The sequence below is a fragment of the Aethalodelphis obliquidens genome, unplaced genomic scaffold (genome assembly GCF_003676395.1).
Source record: "Aethalodelphis obliquidens isolate GAN/ISIS:26980383/991018 unplaced genomic scaffold, ASM367639v1 scaffold3, whole genome shotgun sequence".
Taxonomy (NCBI): domain Eukaryota; kingdom Metazoa; phylum Chordata; class Mammalia; order Artiodactyla; family Delphinidae; genus Aethalodelphis; species Aethalodelphis obliquidens.
The window spans coordinates 57,821,795-57,827,344 of NW_020837947.1; the positions used below are offsets into that span (position 1 = coordinate 57,821,795).

General features: G+C 44.4%; 1 long non-coding RNA gene across 1 annotated transcript; it reads left to right on the top strand.

The window, feature by feature from the left end:
* Positions 1 to 1,377: 1,377 nt before the first annotated feature.
* Positions 1,378 to 4,439, top strand: LOC113606041 (uncharacterized). The gene is made up of 3 exons (XR_003427436.1): positions 1,378 to 1,868; positions 4,023 to 4,104; positions 4,202 to 4,439. It is a non-coding gene; the product is annotated as an uncharacterized LOC113606041 (long non-coding RNA).
* Positions 4,440 to 5,550: the final 1,111 nt, after the last annotated feature.

A 5,550-nucleotide genomic window follows, 5' to 3' on the forward strand; every position in this document is an offset into this window, starting at 1 on the left:
ATTTTTGCTAACTCTGACGACCCTAAGCCTAGAGAGCGTAACTGCCCTGCCCAGGAGAAGGTCAGGGCTGGAGCGTAGGAGAGGCGTATGTGGCTGATACAAATGAGTAGCCTCCTGTCCGGATGTGGACCTTGGTGAGAACATGTTGTTGTAGGAGTTCAGATCTTCCCATGCTGGAGGCCTGGAAGTTGTTTTCAGCAGAGCCACACCCCTTTCCAGGCTGGAGTGAGGGAGGTTAGTGGAGACAGAGCCCTGGGGACAGAGCAGCCCACGACACTTGGGGCGGTGGAGAGCCATGAACGGCTCCAGCACTGGCGCCTGCGGAAGGGGGCGCGCTGAATCCTCGCCCTGAGAGCGCGCAGCTTTCTCTGGAGCAGGGAGAGAGGAGAGGAGTGCTGGGGGAGAGAAGGGGCTGAAAGTTAACAAGCAAAGTCACTCAAATGATCTCCTGTCTTACTCTTCCCTGACTCGGCCTCATTAACACAAGGAGGCTAATATTTGGCTCCGGAGCGGAGGCAGGACCGAAGCTCTCTCCAGTGGCTCTGTTAAATGTCATAAATTGCGAGAGCGCAGCTTGAGGAGTTTGTAAATGGCATCTGAGCCCGAGGCCATCTAGTAATATTTATACTGTGGAAGTTCAGCCTTTTCCCCCTTTAGAAAAAGTTTCCGATTTGTTTCAGAGGATGTCCATCTTAATCACTGTTTCGGGCGCTCTAATGGGCAGGCTTCTCAGTTCCCGGCTGCCAGGGGAAGGGCGCGGAAGACGCGAGACTCCGCACTGCGGCTGGCTGCTCGGTGGCGCTCAGATTGCAGACCTTTATTCCGCCCGATGCCGTCTTTCTCTTTGGGGTACAGTTAGGAAACAGATGTCTAGCTGTCGTGGGCCAAGAGAATCATACTTATTTTGTCTATAAAATCCGAAGAATGAATTAAATATGCCTGTTTAGCCATGTCCAAAGAGCGTGAAACTCCTCAGGTGGGTTGATGAATCTCACCAAAGATAAGAAAATAATAACATACCTAAAACTTATTGCTTGCCAGGCCCCCTGTTCTAAGCTATATAATATATCATATTATATTATATTAGCAGTATATATACATATATACTGTATATATTAGCTTAGATATATAAGCTATATAAATGTATGTATTTTGATATATATAATATATATTGTATATACATACATGTATATATATTACCATGAGTTAGGCACTGTTATTATGCCCATTTTAAAGGGTGAGAAACTGAGGCTGAGGTCTTAACTGCTAATCTCTATTACACATCCAAGTAGAGGGTCATGCTAGCTGCTCACACTTAGGCTGTCTTCTGAACCCCATAGTCTGGCATTCTAGGCCCCTCACAGTTTGTCCCTAACCTGTCTTTTCAGTCTTATTTTGCACAACTCATCTCTGGGTACAACTCAGCTGTGGCCCTACTGTCCCTGAGGTCACCAGGCACACTCCTCCTCTGAGACTCTGGGCCTACTGGGCATGTTGTGAATGTTGGCTGCCCATCTCTTCATAAAGAAAAAAATTCCATCCACCCTTGGATCAGGTCCTACCTTCTACCCAGACATCCTCATGGCCACTCCAGACCATCGAGATTTCTCTCTTGCTCTGAATTATTGGAGAACTGCTCCTCGGTCGGTTAAGCCTGGACAGCCTTGAAGTTGCTTTGTGCTGCCGCCCAAGGCTGATGCTGTTTCTTAATGACTCATCTCTTTGTCTTGTTCCCAAACTAGATTATAAGCTTCAGGAGGGAAGAGGATTTGAATGAACATAATGGTCCCTTGGTCAGAGATACTGAAGGATAAGGGGCTGAGTGCTTTGTTTTACACTTGCTGATTCTTAAAAGAACCACAAAAGAGGTAAGTGGTTCTCTTCATGGGCAGTTGGGATGCTGCTGGTGTCTCTTGTAATAGGCAAGTTCTGAGACTTAATACTGAATATAAGCAGACACTTATGCATTTCTGGTCTTACCCAAATTCTATTTTCCTCAAATAATTCTATAAAGCCATAGTAAGATTTTAGAGTCACAGAGAGTTAGGGTTCTTTCAGGAACAAAGAGTCAACAGTCACAAGCAGCAATCACTCTGAGCAGGGCTTTCCCTTTCTTTCTGGGATGATGTGGGTGACCACGGGAGAGTTAGCCTGGAGTATGTCAGTGTTATCCGTGTCATTGTCCTGTCAGCTGCCACGAGTTCCCGTTGATCGCCTCACTAAGTGCAGAGCACCAACTCTGGAAAGGCTTGAGCTCTGACTGCAGACGTAAGGGTGAAATCCAGCGATGCGAGCGCCCACTTTGTGCCTAGTCACCGATGGTTCAGTAGATTCAGCTCATGCTTATTTTTATAATGTGAAAGTGAGCTCTGATGGGGGATTGAAAGGAAGAAAAAATTATGCTGAAGTGTTTTTGACTTTCACAAAATTTGAGTTTTGCAGGACTTTTGCTAACTGAGCATTTGGGTGTCTTAGGGAGCATTTGTCATTTGTGCATCTGGGTGAGATAAACCAAAGGTGAACTCTTTTTTTAAAAAAATTTATTTATTTTATTTCTGACTCTGTCGGGTCTTCATTGTTGCGCACGGGCTTTCTCTAGTTGTGGTGAGCGGGGGCTACTCTTCGTTGCACTGTGCGGGCTTCTCACCGCAGTGGCTTCACTTGTTGCGGAGCACAGGCTCTAGGCACGCAGGCCTCAGTAGTTGTGGCTCACGGGCTCTAGAGCGCAGGCTCAGTAGTTGTGGCTCACAGGCTTAGAAGGTGAACTCTTTCTGGAAATGTGTAAGCATTTTGTGCCTGTGCCCTTTGCGAGGTCTCCAAGCTCACACCCCTGGTTCTTCGGGCCTCCAGGCTTTTCCTCAACTTTGCTTATTGCCCAGCGAGAGCTGTTTGTCCTCATGATAAGGGGAGGAGACCTGCTGGGGACAGAGAGTGACGACTGCTTTTCTTTTGTGTTCATCCTAAAGATCGATAATCTGCATATAATTTCCACATTGGGCATAAGGAGGAGTAATTATGAAATAATTAAATGTGCTAAGGGTGGCCAGGACTGTTTAAAGAGCAATTATGGGGCTTCCCTGGTGGCACAGTGGTTGAGAGTCTGCCTGCCGATGCAGGGGACACGGGTCCGTGCCCTGGTCTGGGAAGATCCCACATGCCGCAGAGCGGCTGGGCCCGTGAGCCGTGGCCACTGAGCCTGCGCGTCCGGAGCCTGTGCTCCGCAACGGGAGAGGCCACAACAGTGAGAGGCCTGCGTACCGCAAAAAAAAAAAAAAAAAAAAAAAAGAGCAATTATGTAGCTAACTCCTCTGGGCTGCCTTCACTCCGAGTCAAAATGAAATAATTTGAAACATAACATCAGGTTGCAGAGTGAACATTTCAGAGTCCTCTTGTGTTACACACTGTTTACCTGTGTGTTTACCCGTTCATTTACTTAATGAACAGATACCAGTCTTAGGACGTCAAACCAGGGCAGAGACAAAGGGAATTCAAGACTGTGCCAAGGTAGGGTCATCCCTACTGCATTTGTTCATGCTGCTACTAGCAGCCTGCCAGTCTTTCAACATCTAGTTCAAATACCACTTTGTCTCGAAAAAATTCTGTGATTTGAATTATCTTGAATCCCTCCCTGGCCATGGCACCTCCACTTCCATAGTAGAACTCTGTAAAATCTATCTTATTTTATGGCCTTTTGATAATAAACATAATAGAAACCTTTCTAAAGTGCTTTGCAATTTATAAAGCATTTTCACATATCTTATCTCATTTTTATCCTCATAATAACCTGTTAACTGTACAGAGTATTGCAAATTTATAGCTGAAGAAACTAAAGCTGACATGACTTAAAACTTTTAAATTCAAATGCCCATAGGAGCTACGCAGATACAAACACAAAATAATCTCTTCAGGTATGTATCAGTCAGCATAAGCTAAAATATGGGCAGTAACAAAGTGATCCCCCAATCTTGGTGGCTTTTATCAACAAAGGGTTATTTCTCAATCAGGGTTTATGTTCATCGCAGGTTGACTGTGGTCCTGCTCCATGTATCTTCACTCTGGGATCCAGGCTGAGCTGCACGGGCATTGCTGGGAGTGAGACAAGAGGTAAAATGGTACAGCCGTGTGATGGTGTCTAACGATCCTACATGGAAGTGGTACACATCTCTTCTGCTCACTAATTAAAACGTGTCCTTTTCCTCAGACTTCTCTTGTAGATCTGTATGAACCAGACATTCATCCTGCATTGGGGTTGGCCAACTGATTGATGCTCATGGGCCGGATCTGGCCCACTACTTGTTTTTGTATGGCTTGTGAGAGAAGAACGGTGTTTAGATTTGTAAAAGGTTGAAAAAAATCAAAAGAAGAATAATATTTTGTGAGATGTGAAACTTACATGAAATTGAGATTGTAGTGTTTTTGTAAATAAAGTTTTACTTAGACAAAACTACTCATTTGTGTATTGTCTATGGCTGCTGTCACACTGCAATGGCAGAGATGAGTAGTGGTGGCAGACTATATGGCTCACAAAGCCTAAACTATTTGCTGTCTGGTCCTTTACAGGAAAAGTTTGTTGCATCCTGTCCCGTATCATTGGTCAGAAATCAACTTGGCCAGGTAGGAGCTCAGACTAAGTCTCAGCTGCTTTTTTTTCTTTACAATCTCTATGGACAGTGTGTTTGGAATCCAAGACCACTGCATACCTGGTGGGTGCTGTTCAAATCACTTCCAACCTAACTAGAGCCCCTGAACTTGTGTGATGTGATGCCTTGCTCCCATCAGTGGATGTTAGGGTCTATATGTAGAAAGTTTCTTACTTCTTACTTGGAGCACTTTCAAAATAGCATATAAATTATAACTAAGTAAATATCCTAAGTGATATTAAAAAGCAAATGTTAGCCTGTGGGAAATCCTGGCAACAAGTATGGTAGACCAAAGATGGATATTTTTAATGCATAAAGAGCTCTTAAAAATAAATAGGAAAAGATAAATACCATAATATAAACAATGAATAAAAGTTATAAATATTTAAGCAAATATCCAAACAGCATATGATAAAATGTTCAAGCTCACTAATAAACAAAGAAATGCCAATTAAAACAGTGTGCTCTCAATTTCACCTATTGAGTTGGCAAAAAAATTGAAATGCCCCCTATTGGCAAAGATGCAAGGAATAGAGCATAGACTACAAATATGTACAAATTTTTTTTTTTTTTTTTTGCTGTACGCGGGCCTCTCACTGTTGTGGCCTCTCCCGTTGCGGAGCACAGGCTCCGGACGCGCAGGCTCAGCGGCCATGGCTCACGGACCCAGCCACTCCGCGGCATGTGGGATCTTCCTGGACCGGGGCACAAACCCGTATCCCCTGCATCGGCAGGCGGACTCTCAACCACTGCGCCACCAGGGAAGCCCAAATATGTACAATTTTTGACGGGCAACCTGTTAATATAAACCAAAATCTTAAAAACATTCATACTCTCTGACTTTGTCTACTTCAAGGGATTTATCATAAGGAACTAATAAGTAGAGATGCACAGAGAGGTTTGTGCACGA